Source organism: Chiloscyllium punctatum, chromosome 15, assembly GCF_047496795.1.
Source record: "Chiloscyllium punctatum isolate Juve2018m chromosome 15, sChiPun1.3, whole genome shotgun sequence".
NCBI classification, from domain to species: Eukaryota; Metazoa; Chordata; class Chondrichthyes; order Orectolobiformes; family Hemiscylliidae; genus Chiloscyllium; species Chiloscyllium punctatum.
Window position 1 is genome coordinate 4,025,441 of NC_092753.1, and position 19,764 is coordinate 4,045,204.

At 42.4% G+C, this 19,764-nt stretch overlaps 1 protein-coding gene across 1 annotated transcript in view; it reads left to right on the forward strand.

Annotated features, from left to right (window-relative positions):
- Positions 1-5,974: 5,974 nt before the first annotated feature.
- The window catches only part of LOC140485990 (E3 ubiquitin-protein ligase Midline-1), a 353,278-nt gene continuing 339,488 nt past the window's right edge, over positions 5,975-19,764 (forward strand). The window contains exon 1 of the mRNA XM_072584490.1: positions 5,975-6,216. The gene's annotated coding sequence lies outside the window, so the exon portion shown is untranslated. The remainder of the gene's footprint in view (positions 6,217-19,764) is intronic.

Here is a 19,764-nt window from a genome sequence, read left to right on the forward strand (position 1 = left end):
GAAGCAGTCCACGTCACTAAAACTGATTATATTGCTGCTTTTGGCGACTTGCTGTGTACATTTTCCGATCTTATAATAGTGACTATATATCAAAAAGTACTTAAGTGATTTGGCTGTGAAGCATTTTGGTTGCCCTGGGATTGTGAAAGGTGCTCTCTACCTTCATGTAAAGGAATCCTGGAGGACACCAACCTATCTTAGCTGTGAACTCCCTCATCACTTGCCTGAATAATACACCCTGCTAATTTCTTTTTCAATTCACCATCTTTGTCAGACATTAAAAAAAAACATAATTGTTGTTTTGGCTCTTAGCGTCAGGCACTGTTCTAGACCTTTATTTCTTAAACTTCCATATATTTCAGGTTGATTACTTGTTTATCTTAGTGCTGAGTTTAATGTTATCTACACACAGCCAACAGGAGATTCCTCGGCTGCTTCAAAGACTGGTCTGTCAGTGACTTAATTCCAAACCTCATCCACCACCCCCACGCTGTCTCCCCACTCAACAGGGCCTTCATTACGTTTGAAAGTCAGAGGAGAGTCATTTGGGAAAAGTAAAAGGACAGTACAAAGGATTGGAAGGAGGTATGCACACGGCGAATGGTTCTTAAATCCGTGGATAAAGTTTCCTGAGTTCTAAACATTAAGTAAGCAGTGATTGGTGGAAGGCTAGACCAGACAGATCTCTGCTGTTGCTTTCAATGATCCTTTGATTAAGTACTTCATATTCTACAGCTCCAATGACCACACACCAAACATAATAATTGGTCCTCAAAACCTTTCCATTCGAGTTAGAACTTTTTTTGGATTGACAAAATTATTTTGCCTGTATACATCGTATCCTCCTATCTTCACAGTAAACCTGAAAGGAAATCTCTCTAATTACCATGGTTTCAAAATGTTTATAATTAAAACTAGATTTATCAGTGCCTTGTGCTCTGCAGATTGCTTTGACCAAAGAGAGATTTCGTCTGTTTACACAAAAGCAGGTTATATGGGACTTAGTCTTAGGCAACCATTACACTGGGACACATTTCAACCTATAAGGCAGGGTTTGAATATTCTATATCCTTTCAAAGAATTTGATATGATTTCAACTGTCTGTGGCCCTTTAGTTCTCACACATTCCACAATTTGCAAGCCCATGAGTCAGCAGAATGTCTGAAGTTAACTATACTCCATCAATTCCATATATTATTGAAAGAATGCTGTTGAATCCTGCCAAATAGCAGGCTTTCACAGATCTGTCTCCACATTCAATGTTTATTATTAAGTGCATTCTCAGGAGCAAAATACATTACCACACCCCCTTCTTCTGCCCTCTGTTTATGTTCAGCTGAAGACAAATTAGCTTTGGTGTTAATCTGAGATGAATATTCAGGATTTGGAGGTGTGCATAAGTCTATAATCTACACTGAGCAGGGGCTAAATCAATGTAGTTGGTGAAAGATGTTTCATTATATATAATGTGGAATTAATACATTTTTAAAATATAATAGCAAGCGTTAGAATTTTCTGAACTGAACACGTATGTACTGCCTGCAGGAAATCCACCCCACTGGATTAGTAAAAGCGTGAACCTCTTTCATAAACTCAGTCAATTTGGTCTCAAGTTACAATTCTTTCATTCATTCAGAGGATGTGGCCAGCTTTTATCGCCCACCCCTAACTGCCTCTTGAACTGACTGATTTGCTAAGCACATTTCAGCAAGCCATTAAGAGATAACCACATCGGTTGGATCTGAAGTCACATGTAGGTCAGACCAAGTAGATTTCCTTGCCTGAAGGACATTAGTGAACCAGTTGGGATCTTATCACAACTGGCAATGGTTATCTAGTCACCATTAGACTAACTTTTAATTCCATATTTTTAATGCATTTAAATTTGTCTATTACCTCAGTGAGATTCAAACTAGTATCCCCTGGGTCTCTGTCCAGTACCATACCACCATGCCATTGCCTCTCACTACACAGCAATGTTAGAAGTTATCATTGGGTAGGTCTTATAAACTTCACATTTGTTGTGGGTTCATGAATAAATGACTCTTTATGATTGGTCACAGAAGCATATAACTATCAGAATGATAATTGACAATCTGTATGGAATTTATAAAGGGGGACCAAGCATTATGAATATTGTATACTGTACTTTGTATTGTACATAAAATACCTGTAAATTGTACTTTACAGGATAAATTGTACTTTACAAACTACGTTTTATCCTAGGAAAATGACTGGAGTTAATTATTAAAGAAATCTTAATGTACTTAGAAAAGGTAGTATGATCAGTTATAAAAGGGAAATCCCATTTGATTTGATTTATTATTGTCACATGTACCAAGCTACCATGAAAAGTTTTGTTTTGTGTGCAGTGCAGGCAGATCATACCATACAAAGTGCATTATGGATAACAGAACAGAACAAATAATACGATGTTACAGTTGCAGAGAAGGTGCACAGAGAACAAGGTCAACATTAAGTTTAAAATTTGAAAGGTCCATTCTGAAGTGTAATAGCAGCAGGGAAGAAACTGCTCTTGAATCTGTTGGTAATGTTTAATACACTTATTATATTTTTGAGGATAAATGAAGGAAAACTGGTCGATGAAGTATGCATGAACTTCCATAAATCATTTGATAAGCATGCACACAAAGGGTTAATGCACAAGGTAAAAGCTCAAAGAGTTGTGGATGATATAGTGGATGGGTAGAGAATCAGTTAACAGACAGACAGCAGAGGGTAGGAACAAATGGGGCATTTCCAAGTTGGCAGCCAGTGACTAATGGAAAGTTGCAAGGATCAGTGCTGATGCCTAGGTATTTACAATCTTAGATGAAGAGACAGAGATTAATGCATCTACCTTTGTTGACAATCAAAGTTCGGTGGAAATACAAGTTGGGAGGAGAACAAAGAGAGGCTGCAGAGAGATAGAAGCAGATTATTTGAATGAGTGACAAGGCAGAAGTTGAGTATAGTACGGAGAAGTGAGGAGGCATACACTTAACTAATCGTAAATGATGAGAATAGAGATGCAGAATATTTTTAAAAGATGCGAAATGCTGAGGTTCAGAAAGGTTTGGTTGTACTTGTACAGGAATACAAAAGGTCAGCAGGTATTCACAGACAGCAAATGAGAAAGCAATGCCATGTTGGCCTTTAATGCAAAGGGATTGGAGAACAAGAATAAAGAAGACTTGCTAAAATTGTATGATACTTTGGTGTGACCATATTTCGAATACTGCATGCAGTATTTAATGTATATTTGCATTGGATGCAGTGTAGTGAATGTTTCCGGGAATAAGGGGGTTAGGCTGATTAAATTGGGTCATAGGCTTTGGAGTTTAAAAGAATGAAAGGTAATTTTATTGTAATATTCGCCAGTATGATATGACATGATGGGAGGTAATAGGACATTATTTGCCCTGGTCAGGGTATTTCGACCAAGACTGTATAGTTTCAGAATAAAGTACATATCCTTTAGGACTGAGATAAGGTGAAATTTCTTCATTCAAAAGATTGTAAATCTCTGAAACTTTCTACCCAGACAGTTGTAGTTGCACATAAATGAATATATTAAGGGTAGGATAGATAGAGGCTCGGTCCCTCAGTGAATCAAGAGTTATGGACAGCAAACAGCCAAATGGGAAAGCCACAAATGAAGTACTGTATACAATTGTGGTCACCCTGCAACAGGAAGGATATTATTAAACTGGAAAGGGTACAAAAAAGACTTAGAAAGATGTTACTGAGACTGGAAGGTTTGAGTTGTAAGGAGACGATGGATAGGTTGAGACTTATTTCCCTAGAGCATAGGAGACTGAGGACTTATAAAAGCTTATAAAATAATAAAGGGCCTAGATGAGGTGAATAGCCAGGTTCTTTTCCCCAAGGTAGGGGAGTCCAAAACTAAAGGGCATAGCTTTAAGGTGAGAGGGGAAAGATTTAAAGGGACCTGAGGGGCAACGTTTTCACACGTGTATGGAATGAGATGCCAGAGGAAGTGGTAGGGGCTGGTACAATTACAGCATTTGAAAGGCATCTGGATGGGTATATGAGCAGGAAAGGTTTAGAGGGATATGGAACAAATGCAGGCAAATTGGATTAGTTCAGTTTAGGAAAGATGGTCGGCATGGATGAGTTGGGCCAAAGGGTTTGTTTCTGTGTTGTATGACTCTATATCTCCATGGAGCTGAAGCCCAGTTTCAGCTGTGATCAAAATGCACATGAATGCCAGCTCGACAAGCTCTATGGTCTTCTCCTGCTCCTGTTTCTCACTCTTATGTTATGACAAGTATATCACATCTATGTACTCTGGTTGCTCATCATCCTGCTAGCAGCAGCAGTTTCTCCCTAGCTACTTGTTAAAATGCCTTTGCAGTTAAAATTACCATTAACCTTTTCTGCCTGATTGGAGTAACTCTCGCCATCTCTTTCCCTATACACCTAAAGTCCCTCATTCCCTGCTTCAATCCCTGCCTTATGATTTCGTAAGTGGCGACTTGTACACTTTTCACTGTAACTCACTTGAGTACGTGTGACAACAAAGCGAATTCGAAATTCTAAAATTCTAAATTCTAAATCTGGTAAATCTCCTCTACATTTACCTGAATGTACCTGACATGTTTGTGCACTCGTTTAATATTAAAAATTAGTTCTCTTTATCCTATTTCTCACAAAACCCAGGATTAATGGGGCGACACAAATCCTCAGCCGCCACTGTAATATCTAGCAGGATTACTGAAGCAGACTGCTTCAGGGCCCAAACCAGTCTGAAACTTGCCCTATAAGAGGTGGAGAACACCACTTTAACCCTTCTCACAAGTTCAATAATAAATAGCTGGGAACCGTGAATGGAACGGCAGATATAGACATCTCTGGAGCTTTTCCATGTGTGTAACATTGAGCCAAACAAGTTACTCAGCTCGGGCTTGTTAAAAATTAAAGAGTAAATGATTTTCAACCTTGTTTTGTGCTGTAATTAGCTTATATCACACACACAAATATACATATGTCAGTCATGAGGTGAATAACATCATTAAGTGATTTCTGGGCATAATCTTTTATCACATTTGTCTCTCAGATTTTCCCTGCAGGTTGCCATTTTCGTAACTGTGCCTCAGACGTATTCCATTGGGATGTCCTGAAGTTGTGAAAGGCGCTATTTAAATGCAAGTTCATTTTCCCCTTCTTTCTTTCATTTATTATAAAGGCAAGGGAGGGGCTGAATAGGCTAGAGCTATGTTCCTTGGAGTGTTAGAAGCTGAGGAGTGACCTTATAGAAGTTTATAAAATCATGAGGGGCATGTATAGGATGAATAGACAAGGCCTTTTCCCCAGGGGTAGGGGAGTCCAAAACTAGAGGGCATAGGTTTAAGGTGAGAGGGGAAAGATTTAAAAGGGACCTGAGGAGCAACATTTTCACACAGAGGATGGTGCAGGTATCGCATGTATTACTGGAAGTCTGGTATAATTACAACATATAAAGTGTATCTGGATGGGTATATGAATCGAAAGGGTTTAAAGGGATATGGGCCAAATGCTGACAAATGGGACTAGATTAATTTCGGATATGTGGTCAGCATGGACGAGTTGGACTGAAGGGTCTGTTTCTATGCTGTACAGCTCTGTGACTCTAGATTTGAATTGTTCTAATTTTCAAATTCTTTATCTGGACACTGACAGTCCAGTTGAAACAATCTGTGACAAAAATGACTCACTCCATTCAGCATACTTCCTTGCATGAAGCACGTATATTTCCAATTGCTCCACTGTTACAGAACCAGACTTACCCCCACTGTCCACACTTGCTATGGTGAGATGAAATGTCACATACTGCATTTCTGCTCTTGTCTCTGGCATGTTGGCATACCTAGAGTTAATGTACTCGATTCAAAGCAGCCACCCTCCACGGGAATGTGAGTCATGTTTACCTATATAAGGAAACCTGTCAGACTGAGGCCAGCCTTGTTCACTTAACTAAGAGACATATACACACAACACACACCCCGAAGAGAGTGGGAGTGATCTACAATTTGGACAAGAGCACAACTTCCTCAGTAAAAGAGCTCCTGAAGTATCTTTAACACAGTGAGGACCAGACAAGACTGCATTAGAGAGAAAGTGTGAGGGAGGGAGAGACAAATCTATTCTGGAACTACAAGCTTTGCCTTTTTACAACTTCAGGGAGCTGCAGCTTCTGGCGAAATGGAGAGTCAGGTAAGTAAAGTTTGATGGGAAAGCAGTTTGAAGCTAATGGGAAGTTCACAGAGAGGTTAAGTTTCGTTTGTGATTCAAAGTTTGACAATCAAATTGAAGTTTTGTTTCTCAATCAAAAAGACACTACATATTATTATCATAAACTTCTGTGCTACACATTTCCTCTCTTGCACTTGCATTATGTCCTACTGTAGGTGAAAACTATATTTTTGCAGAAGGATTGTCCATGCATGTGGGTTACCCAGAACAGAAATACCTACACTTGTGATTCTAGTCTCAGTGTGTACCACTTCTGACAAAACCCAGATGCATAGCTTTGTCCTAGCAAGGGTAAGTGGAAGGTGGTGGGAGAGAGGGGGAAGGGGCTGTGAAGGGGCAGATTTCTTGCAATGAACGCATGATCTGTAGGCTCAATTGCTGTCTGCAAGCTGCATAATGATCACTAATGGGGATGTGTTGATTCACGGTAAAGGTACCATGTCTGAACAGGCTCTCTCTGTTTATTGGCAGGGCTAGCTTCTGGACTGCAGAGCATGGGAGTGTTTAACCCCTTCAGAATCTGATGGTGTTTATTTTACTACTTCTGTACAATTCTTTTTTCTTAAATTGCCTGCCTGTAGACCAAATCCTTCAATACTGCTGATAAATGGGGTTCCAGTTTGTGTTTCACTGGTGAAAATGTCTAGAGACAGGATTGCAATGAGCATTAAATTTTGTGAATTGTTTTGTTTCGCCTGAAGGATCTTTATTATTTTGAGATGCAATTATTCTTACTGTTGCACCAATTTATGTGTGCCTCAACTAATTATTAGGGTGAATGCAGAAATTGACTTTGAAAAGATACTTCAACATCCGGTAGTTTATTTCGTTTTTTTGATTCATAATCTCTGACAACTTTTTGCTAACGTTACATCTGTTGGGGTTTTTAACAGCCTTTGCCACTGTTATTATGCTGGAAGCTAAACTGTCAAATATTTAGTCAGAACTTAAACACTGTTGTTCGAGCAGCTTCAGATTTAACTTGACAGTGAATAACTTCCATTCTTGCTTCGACAAGCACTTTGTACCTAAAGCTGCCTAAAGCAATATTCAAAGGCTGTCCAAACAACACTGCAAGAGTAGCTTCTCTGCCTTTCCCTATCCCCAGTTCAGATATCCCTCCCCTTGACTCAAATGCCCCTCCCCCCAGCTCAGACATGCCACCCTCTCAAGTCAGACGCCCCTTCCCCCAGCTCAGATGCCCCTCCCTCTGCCCAACTCAGATGCCCCCAACTCAGACACCCCTGTCCCCATGCACATACTCCACCTCCACCTCAATTCAGATTCCCTTCCCCAATAAGTACACTCCTTCTCCCCTTAAGTCCAGTTTCCCCCCTCCCCCTTGTTCCCCTTCTCTGAATGACTGAAGATTGCTTGTGATTAACAGCCTCACGTAGCCATAACCATGAGAGGCTGTTTTCAGGGCTATGTGATTTGAATGGCAGCTGGCTGTGTCAGTCTCTCTTGGGTCAGTAAAACAGACCTTGCAAATTGAACTGTCTAGATTCCTGAAGACTTTGGAGCTGGTTTGTAGCAAATGAAAAAAAAAGAGTTTTGTTTTGTGGGAATCTCAGCCCTGAATTTGTCTCTTAACCTTCATAATGTGTCATAGGAAATATTCTGGAGTTTCTTTTGTGGACTCATTATAAAGTGGTTTTATTTAATTCAGCACTGGATTAAATTTCACCAGCAATTTTGCTGGCATAAATCAGAGGGATAGCGCTGTTGTGTTGGCCAAACTTAGATGGGGAGAAGTTGATTGCAGCAATGACAATTTGGGAATGATTAATTTCAACGTTAACAAAGCTGTTCAAAGTTGTCGTGGATTTTAAGATGAATGATAAAATCAAGTACCACCAAACTTCAACTCTACATAGACATTGTATTTTTAGTTATGGTTTGCAATTTAGAAATTGGAATATATTTCAATCCTTCTGGGATAACAAATCAAATAAGATAAACATATACTTGGTTACATATACTCCATAGCATTGTATATCATAATCACGAGAGTTGCATTAAATTCTTGCGTAGTTTCCATTCAGTACTCTGAAGTTGCAATGGATTTTGAGATGAATTGACTCTTGCCTTAAACAACATGTAGTTTACTCTACGTTAGCAACTAAGACAAATTACACTGATATGACATTGTCACAGAGTCTATGAAGAAGACCAAGATGGTAATTCATATTCCTTCGAAATGCTCAGCTGTTATCCCACCATCCTTTAACATCACTAAACTGAAATGTGCTCACGGCTGTTTTCAGTATTAACCCACTCAAACCCGTACACCTTTATGCATTAAAGTGTGAACATTAAAGTCAGGCAGGTACCATTCTCCAGCTGCTACTCATGAAAGTCTCAGTGGCTTAGTGCAACACTTTTATATTATTTAACAAATAAACCTAAGAGCTATCGTTTACCAGTGGCCATCGGGGAAGGATATCTGTCACCTCTACCTAATCTGGCCTTTAAGTGAGGCCAACCCCACCTTATGGTTAACTTTTTTTAATATTGCGACAGTATACTTTATTCACAAAAAAATTATGTGTAGGTTCACACGCAGGTGCTAAAGCAGTTTGTTACAGTCTTTGCACATAAAGAACAAACAAAAATTGAAATTAAACATTCCTTGCAGTGGCAAAAAAGGGCAATTAATTACTCATGCAGGACATGACTTACATAGATTGAGGCAAACTGAACAGACCCCTGGTATATTTTAGCAGGAAGATCTTAGCTAGTGCTCTTCCCCCTTCCTCAGCACATTGTCCTGAACCTTGGAACACGCCAGTCTACAAAACTCGATTGAGGTCAGCTCTTTACGCTGGAAGACCATCAAGTTTCGGGCAGACTGAAATGCATCTTTCACCAAGCTGATGATCCTCCAGGAGCAGTTGACATTTGTCACGGTGTGCATCCAGGGGACCAGACCAGCATCACGGAGCTGCTCGGGATGAACCTTGACAAAACCCACTGCATTTCTCTCCAGACTTCCCTTGCAAAGGCACATTCCAGAAGGATATGTGTGACAGACTCATCCCCCACCCCGCAGCCACTTCGAGGGCAGCTTGCGGTGGTGCAGACTGATCGAGCGTACATGAAGGATCTCACATGTCGTGCCCTTCTTCCTACCAACGAAGCAGTGTCATGGGCTCTTTGGAAAGTTCTGGTGCTGAAGCGTTCTGCCAAATGACTTTGATAGTCCGCTCAGGCAACCACACGACAGGATCCACCCTCTCCTTTTCCCGCATGGTCTCAAGGATGCTACTTGCTGACCACTTCCTTTTGGACATTGGTTAACATTTAACTGTCTTCCAACAAGCCACTTGGTTGTCTTGTGTAGCTCACAGACCACAGAGGCTCAAGGAGGTGATGCGTCACTGTCTTTTCAGAGCAACTAGGAATGGGCTAGTTTTGAATTTGTTGCCACTGTTAGAGACATCCACATTCTGAGAATCAATTTTTAAAAACTTACTGCTTAGGATCAAGGTGTGTACGTTTTGTGCTTTCTGTGATCTAGTGATCAAGGTTAATATTCATGGCTGTGGGACTGTTCCATTATAACCGTATAGTACAATATATTAACCTTGAGGAACAGATTCCAAAAAGTAGATTACAAATTCTGTTTAATAATTCAAAGAATTTCCCTTAGGAAATTTTAAAAAATCATTTCAAAATTATGCAACTCAAAGGAAATTACCGTATATTGTGGAATAAAGGGGAAGTACATTTAGGCAGGCAAAGTCCTAGTGGTATTATCACTAGACTATTACTCCAAAGTTGCAGGCAATGTTGTGGGGCCCCAGGTTCAAATTCTCCTCTGGAAGATGGTGGAACTCAAATTCAATGAAAATCTAGAATTAAGGGTCAGATGATCATGAAATTGTTGTCGATTGTCAGGAAAATCTCATCTGGTTCAGAAACGTCCTTGAGGGAAGGAGACTGCCGTTCTTACCTGGTCAGGCCTACATGTGACTCCAGACCCACAGCAATGTGGTTGACTCTTAACAGCCCTCTGGGCAATTAGAGATGGGCAATAAATTACTGACCTAGCTAGTAATGCCCACGGCCTGTGAATGACTTAAAAGAAATGTTTTAAAATTCATTCTCAGAATATGGCAGCCAGTGGCAAGGCGGTATATAATTTCTCCTTCGAATCCTCCCACTTCCTCAGGTGAAAGGGGTAGCCATGGGCACCCGCATAGGCCCCAGCTATGCCTGTCTCTTTGTTGCTACATAGAACAGTCCATCTTCCGCAGTTACACTGGCACCACCCCCCACCTTTTCCTCTGTTACATTGATGACTGCATCGGCACCATCTTGTGCTCCCACAAAGAGGTCAAACAGTTCATCAGCTTCACCAACACATTCCACCCTGACCTTAAATTCACTTAGACCATCTCTAACACCTCCCTCCCCTTCCTGGACTCCTCCATCTCCATCAACGGGGACCGACTCAATACTGACTCCAAACCACCGACTCCCACAGCTACCTGGATTACACCTCCTCCCACCGTGCCTCCGCAAAAATGCTATCCCTTGTTCCCACTCCTCCGCCTCCACCACATCTGCTCCCAGGAGGACCAGTTCCATCACAGAACACACCAGATGGCCTCTTTCTTTAAAGACCGCAATTTCCCCTCCCACGTGGTTGATGATGCCCTCCAGTCCATCTCATCCACTCCCCGCACCCCCGCCCTCGAACCCCACTGCTCCAACTGCAACAAGGACAGAATTCCCCAGTCCTCACCTTCCACTCCACCAACCTCTGTACACTTCACATCATCCTCCACCATTTCCGCCACCTATACGTGGATCCCACCACTACCCCTGTCCGCTTTCTGTAAAGACTGTTCCCTCTGTGACCACCTGGTCAAGTCCACACTCCCCTCCCACCCAAAAAACTCACCCTCCCCTCCCAGCACCCTCCCCTGCCACCGCAGGAATTGCAAAACCTGTGCCCACACCTACTCCCACCTCTATCTAAGGCCCCAAAGGAGCCTTCCACATCCATCAAAGTTTCACCTGCACATATCATTTACTGTATCCATTGCTCCCCATGCGGTCTCCTCTACACTGGGGAGACAGGACACCTACTCGCAGAGCGCTTCAGAGAATATCTCTGGGACACCTACACCAACAAACCCCACCGCCCCGTGGCTGACCAATTCAACTCCCCCTCCCACTCCTCCAAGGACATGCAGGTCCTGGACCTCCTCCATCACCACTCCCTTACCACCCGATGCCTGGAGGAAGAACACCTCATCTTCCGCCTCGGGACCCTCTAACCCCATGGCATCAAAGTGGATTTCACCAGTTTCCTCACTTCCACTCCCCCCACCTTACCCCAGATCCAACTTCCAGCTCAGCACTGTCCCACCTGTCCCTCTTCCTTCCCACCTATCCGCTCCACCTCCCCTCTAACCTATCACCTTTACCCCCACCTCCATCCACCTATTGCACTATCAACTACCTTCTCCCCAGCCCCACCCCCCTCCCATTTATCTCTCCACTCCCAAGACTCCCAGCCTCATTCCTGACAAAGGGCTTGTGCCCGAAACGTTGATTCTCCTGCTCCTCAGATGCTGCCCGACCTGCTGTGCTTTTCCAGCACCACACTCTCGACTCCGATTTCCAGCATCTGCAGTCCTCACTTTTGCCTGGTATATTTTGCCCAGACATCATTGCCCTTGAGGTACCCTTCTGAAATCTCCACCAAGCTCAATATCGCCGAGTGAGTTACTCGGCCACTTTAGGAGAGCAGTAAAGAGCCAATCAGCTTTCAAATGGAATGCAGTTGAACCCATTGCTAAAGTTGTTGCCTTGACTAACCAATCTGGTATGTGCTTTTGTCTGTTAATAATACATTTGGAGGGCTATTGTTTCCATAAAAAGAGAGTTTAAGAACCATATTTGTTTGCTTTGAAATGCATGAGGCATATCTACACCTCACATCGTCATGGTGAAAACAATATAACGTTCTTTGGAGTCTTCTCTCTTACACTCGCTCTCACATTCACACGTTTACTCCCATTTTCACTCGCTGATATGAGAGGGAAAATAAAGTTTACCCAACATTTTTGAAGACACTTTACCTTTTATTACAGAACTGATTCGGAGTAATATGTCCCTAATTTGGAAGGCCTGACTAGTGGGGATAAGGCAATACAATGAACTTGCATCCAAAACCAGTTACATCCTGCTCAGTCATATTTTAAAAGCGCAGAAGGAGCCACTTTACTTTCCAAAAAAACGGCTATGAATTTTCATGTCAAAACACAAAGGGCTGTGGTATTATTAATCTGGCTGCAGCTTGCTGGGTGTGACCCCTGCAAGAATATTTCTTAAAAGTTTCCTGACTGAAAACAGCTGTTCGGATCCCTTGCAGAGCAAAAACAGAAATTGAATATGTTGTGGCCTATGATACCCAGATAACTTCGGTCCATTTATTCTCGAGAGACAGAAAGAAAGTTTTTTTTTTAAAAATCCTTGCTTCCAATAGTAGTGGTGCATTTCGCTTGCAACTCATTGGTTGTTAAAATGCTAGGATTTGCCTTCAATCGTACATATAGCTAAAGATACGTGGCCAAAATTAGAGAGAGGCATTTGGAGCAGAAAGAATAGTGCTGGCCACACACACTCACACAAAAACACACACATGTTTGAAACATTAATTAAACTTTGAAATATTATGAAGCAAGGATTTAACCAGTTTGAGCTGTGGATTGAATGAGGCACTGGTACACAGCAAGCCTTTAATTCAAATTACTCAATCCAAACAAATCCCCAAAAGACTTATTTCGGTTGAAGTAGAGGACTGGGTTTGCATTTATATAGCAGCTTTCCCCTTGTACTTCACAGCCAATCAACTGCACTTTGAGCTGGCGTTACTATTCTAACATAGGAAATATAGATCCAATTTGTGACTAGCAATTTCCTGGGCTCTGCAGTGAAATAATTGCAAGATGATAGACTGAACAGGCTGGGGCTGTTTTCCCTGGAGGGTTGGAGGCTGAGAGGTGACTTCATAGAGGTTTAGAAAATCATGAGGGACATGGATAGAATAAATAGACAAAGTCTTTTCCCTGGGGTTGGGGAGTCCAGAACTAGAGGGTTTAGGGTAGGAGGGGAAAAATATAAAAGAGACCTAAGGGGCAACTTTTTCATGCAGAGGGTGGTACGTGTATGGAATGAGCTGCCAGAGGAAGTGGTGGAGGCTGGTACAATTGCAACATGTAAAAGGCATTTGGAATGGGTATATGAATAGGAAGGGTTTGGAGGGATATGGGGCTGGGTGCTGGCAGGTGGGACTAGATTGGGGTGGGATATCTGGTCGGCATGGAGGGGTTGGACCGAAGGGTGTGTTTCTGTGCTGTACATCTCCATGACTCTATGCCTCTATGATATCTTTTAGCGATGAAATTAAAAATCATACAACACCAGGTTATAGTCCATCAGGTTTCTTTGGAAACACTAGTTTTCAGAGTGCTGCCCCTTCATTCAAAAGCTAATGCTTCCAAATAAACCTGTTGGACTATAACCTGGTGTTGAATGATTTTTAACTTTGTCCACCTCAGTCCAACACCAGCACCCGTGCCACCACATCTTTTAGTGAGGTTGGTCAAAAGAACTCTACAGTTAGACAGTGGAAGGGTGACTCCTGTTTCATTTAGAAATGTTGTCAGGATCTCCAAAGACAACTGAACTTGAATGTAATGCACTAGGTTGTCAGCCTGACATACATCTGTGTCTCTGAGGTGGGACTTGATCCCCCAATTTTCTATCTCAGAGGAAAGAGTGTCACAGCCACTGGGTCATGGCTTACTGTAGCAGTACAAGGTAAGGCTTTATGGTATATCCCTATCATTGTCAACACTTTACAGTTCTCGTAAGTACAGATACTGGACTTAAGGGGTTAAAAGCATTCTGCATTTGTTTGTAAGTATTTGCGTTGTACAATGGTGCTTGCTGCAAGTAGACACCAACTGAAACACAGAAATGTGTTTCAGAGTCTTCAGGAATGTGACATTAAGGAAAATAATGTGAGGCTCTTTTGCCCAGTATTTACTTTCTTAAAGAGTCCTGCATTTTATAACAGCACGGTGGCACAGTGGTTAGCACTGCTGCCTCACAGCGCCAGAGACCCAGGTTCAATTCCCGCCTCAGGCGACTGACTGTGTGGAGTTTGCACATTCTCCCCGTGTCTGCGTGGGTTTCCTCCGGGTGCTCCGGTTTCCTCCCACTTTCCAAAGATGTGCAGGGCAGGTGAATTGGCCATGCTAAATTACCCATAGTGTTAGGTAAGGGGTAGATGGAGGGGTATGGGTGGGTTGCGCTTTGGCGGGGCGGTGTGGACTTGTTGGGCCGAAGGGCCTGTTTCCACACTGTAAGTAATCTAATCAGCAAGATGCTTCGGAGGTCAAATTGATCTTTATTTAGCAAACTTGGTTTTTCTATTGGCATCGATGTGGATGGGTTAAACAGACTGCTATTCACTAATGCCTCTTTTTATAATAGCCAGAAACAACTGAACCCCCAAGTTCCATCTTCTATTATGATGAAATCCTCCAGTTATGTGCATTTCTTTTACACTCAATAGGTCAGTGCTCCCTGTGAACTGTGATCAGCGCACACTCAGCTCCAAGAATTATTAGGTGGCAACATTTAGGTGATAGGAGCGAGGTTAACAATGGGTCACTCAGAACAATTTGGAGATGAATAAGCAACAATTCAAAATATTACATCTAGGCACTGAAGGTCAGTAAGCATAGAAAGATGATTACTGTAGACTAGGAGACAGTGAAGACTGCAGGTGAGAGTCGAAGAGTGTGGTGCTGCAAATGCACAACAGGTCAGACAGCGTGCCTGAAACGTCGATTCTCCGGCTCCGCGGATGCTGCCTGACCAGCTCTGCTTTTCCAGCACCACACTCTTTGACAATTGTAGACCCCAATTTAGGAGTTTGGCAATTATCAGCACTGCTGGGAAGATAGCTGAACTAACTAGGCTCTCTATAGACGGTAAAAACAATGACTGTAGATGCTGAAAACCAAATACTGGATTAGTGGTGCTGGAAGAGCACAGCAGTTCAGGCAGCATCCAACGAGCAGCGAAATTTCGGGCCAAGAATCGGGCAAAAGCCCTTCATCAGGAATAAAGCAAGGATCAAGAGCAGTTGGATGGCTCTGTGAGGATAGAATGAATTCCAGAAGGATTCCTAGGAATTAGTAGGCAACTGAGAGGTGGAGTCAGGACACAGGAGAAACCTTGGACTGCTGAAAAATTGGGAAGATAACTGGCTCTGTCTTGAGGGAACTGTGAGTGTCTCAGAAGAAGCCTGTGAATTTGAGTTTAGAAGAATGAGAGATGATCTCTTTGGAAAATAGAGGCTTCTTAAGGGGCCTGACAGGGTAAATGCTGAGAGGATGTTTCTGCTCATGAGAGCATCTAGGAACAGATGTCTCAGAATAAAGGCCCACCAATTTAAGGCTGGGATGAGGAGGAATTTCTTCTCTCAGAGGGTTACGAGTCTTTGGAACTCCTTGTCACAGAGAGCTGTGGGGACAGAATCCTTCTGTATATTTAAGGCTAAGACAGATAGATTCTTGGTCAGTAGGGGAATCAAGGGATATGGGGAAAGGGTAGGAAAATGGACCTGTGGAATATTGGATCAGCCATGATTCTTTTGAAAGGTAGATCATGCTCAAGGGCCCATTATTATAATAAGCCCAAAAATTAATTAAACACCCCAGGACGAGTCACATGTCAGTGAAACATAGCATTAGTGGCACTAAAATATGAGTGAAATACTGCAGATGCTGGCAATCTGAAACAAAACAGAAAGTGGTGGAGAAACTCAGCAGGTCAGGCAGCATCTCAATGGAGAGAGAAACAGAATTAATGTTGTGAGTCCAGGATGACTCTTCTTCAGAACTGAAAGGGGCTGGAGAATGGATTTTATTTTTCATTTTGAATGGAATATTTTTGCTCAAGTGAAGGATCATAGAATCCTTACAGTATCTAGCCAGGCCATTTGGCCCATCAAGTCCATACTTGACCTTCTAAAGATCATCCTACCCAGAGTCACTCCCTGTGCTCTATCTCCCTAACCCTGTATTTCCCATGGTTAATCCACCTAGTCTGCACATCCCTATACACTCTGGGGAATTGAGCATGGCCAATCCACCTAATCTGCACAGCTATGAACGTAGGAGGAAACTGGAGCACCCGGAGGAAACCCACACAAACATGGGAAGAATGTGCAAGCTCCACACTGGCAGTCACCCGAGGGTGGAATCAAACCCAGGTCCCCAGTGCTGTGAGGCAGCGGTGCTAACCACTGTGCTACTCTCAGCTGTGAAAAATGAGAAAATCGATCTGCTCTGTCTGCCATATGATTTCACTGATAGGTCTGTGTCCTCACCCAGATTAGTAAACTCACAGCCCAGCATGTTACTGAATCTTTTAAACTGGGAGGAATCTAAACTAAATTTCATTTTTAATTGATTTAATCCAGTTGGAAAACAAATTACCCTCAGCATTTCCGCACTGGGAAGTGGAAACAACAGGCAAGCTTTAGTTTGATGGAGATATACTTATCAATGCCTATACTCCACACAGGCTTCCTGTACCTTAATTCTTTCAATATTTTCACAATATCATCCATGCCTTTCTCCCTCATGTTACTCATCTAGGTTCTTCTTAAATACACCTATGCCATTTGCTCAACAATTGCTTGTAGTAGCCTGTTTCACACCCTTATCATCCTCTTGGGACAGAGGTTTCACCTGACTTCTTTATCAGCTTTGCTAGTGACTCTCTTATATTCATAGCTCCTAGTCTTCAGCCCCTTCAAAAGCATCTTCTCTACATTTACCTGATCAAATCTCCACAGAATTTTAAAGAGCTCAACAAGGCCACATCTCAGTTTAAAATCAGAGACTCTAGGAATCGACCATTCAGTTGACATCAAGGTCTCATTTAACGGAGTGTCACATCAAGGAGCCCTGAGAAAGCTGGAATCAATGGGAATCAAGTTGGTATCATGCCTGGCACAAAGGAAGAGAGTTGTTGTTGGTAGAGGTCAGTCACTTCAGCTCCAGGACATGTCTGCAGGAGGTCCTCAGGGTAGTGTACTTGGCCCAGCCATCTTCAGCTGCTTCATCGATGATCATTGCTCCAACATAAGGTCAGAAGTATGGATTCACCAATGTCGGCACAACGTTCAGCACCATTACAACTCCTCAGATATTGAAGCAGTCTGTGTTCAAAGGCAGCAAGACCTGGACAATATCCAGGTTCAAGCTGAAAAGTGCAAGTAACATTCATGCCACACAAATGGCAGACAACAATCATCTCAAATGAAAGCCTGCCCACCGTATCTCCAGGGCAATAGTGAGGAGTCTGATGAAATACTTCCCACTTGCTTGGATGGTTATCGCTTCAAGAACTCATCAGAAGCTTGATACCATCCAAGGCAAAGAAGCCCACTTGATCAGCACCACATCTACAAACATTCAGTCATTCCACAACAGCAGCAGTGTGTGCTATTTATAAGATGCACTTCAGAGACCCATCAAGATAGCACCCTCCAAACCTAGAAGGAGAAGGACAGCAGATACATGACAACTTCACCATTTCAAGCTCCCCACCAAGCCATTCACCACCCTAAATTAATAATATATCACTATTTCATCATTGTCACTGGGTCAAAATCCTGGGATTCCTTCCCCAGTGACACTGTGGGTCTGCCTTCAGCAAGTGGGCTGCAGCATTTCAGGAGGCAGCTCACCACCATCTTCTCAAAGGCAACTAAGGACAGGCAATAAATGTTGGCACAGCCATCCAAAACTCTGCTGTGTGTCTAAACTCGTGTCTAAACTCACAGCAAATCCCATTCCTTTATTGATTCCCAGTTGAGCAAATTCTAGACTATAAAACTCTCATCCTTGTTTTCAAAAACCTCCATAGTGTCGTTGTTCTCCACCATTTTAATCTCCTCAAAGCTTCCTGCCTCCTGAGATAGCTGCACTCCACCAATTCACTTTAATCTTCCCACCATTGATGCCTGTGTTTCTAACTGCCTAAGTCCCAATATTGGGAAATTCCCTCACTGCTTCTCTCTGCCTCTCTATTTCCCTTTCCTCCTTTGTTAAAATATATCACTTTAACCATACTTTTGATCATCTGACCTCAACTCTCCCTATATGATCCAGTGCCATACTCTCTCTGATAATACTCCTTTGAAGCACTTGGGGACTTTTCATGCTAGAGGTGTTATGTGACAATAAACTGCTTATACTCACTTTCTAATTAATGTAGCCAAGTGCAGTGCAGTGATGGTGGATGTGTCAGATGTCTAATGGCAGGAGTGTAAGAGCAAGGAAGTTGGAGGTTATGTGATGAAATCTGCTGCAACATGCCCAACCAGAGGTGACAGCCTGCTCAAACAGCAGACCAACACAAAGTCTAGAGATGCCTGTGAGAAACGGTCATTTATTTGACTAAGTTCAAAATCACACACCAGGTTTATTTGGAACTATAACCTGGTGTTGTGTGATTTTCAACTTTGTCCACCCCAGTCCAACACCGGCTTCTCCACATTATTTGAGTAAGACACTGAAGATCTGCCATTCTTGTGGAGATGCACAAGAGTCAGCAACTTCAGGGAACTGGAGTTAACAAATGGTTGGACAAACTTTTACCCAGAGGGCACTTTGCACATTGAATTAACCACATGAGGAAGCGATGAATGTGGGCACAGTTGCAAAGTTTAAAAGACACTTAGATAAGGACATGAATTGAAAAGATTTGGAGAGATATGGGTCAGGACCAGGCAGGTAGGACTAGTTTAGTTTGGGATTATGTTCAGCATGGACTGGTTGGACCGAAGGGTCTGTTTCTGTGCTGCATGACTCTACAGGTGAAGATACTGTAGAATGAGGGGGAGAAATATCCAAAAACACATGCTGTAGACAATGTTTCTTCAATGTAATGTGACACACTACATACCTGTCTGGTAAGATGCGTATGGACAAATCGAACACCTTTCCTATCATGTCATATTACAACTTAGTATACCTCTTACGTTTTACCGAATACAATCAGATCTTGGCACTTTGCTGTGTATTTCAAAACACTCCCGAGTAGAGCTGCCAGTATCTATTGCTTGGCAATGCTCCTTCTTGCTTTTTGTGAAACTGATGTCTTACATCTGACTCTCCTTCACGACCCCATGCAGTAACAACTCCAACAATAGCCTAACTGATTACTGAAGCATTGTGAGGAATGCCTTGCTCACTTCTGATATTGTCTCCTGATACAAAGCTGTCTATAGACTCAGCAGCCAGAGGCGAAACCACAGTCTGTATAAACAGAATTGAACTTCTTACAGCTGAACTAGGGTGAATCAGTTACAAAGTAAAGGGAATAGTTGCCTCATTTAAAGATGCAAATGCAGTTGAATTTTCAGAGCAAACAGAGATATATTTCTGAATTTTTACATGTGAA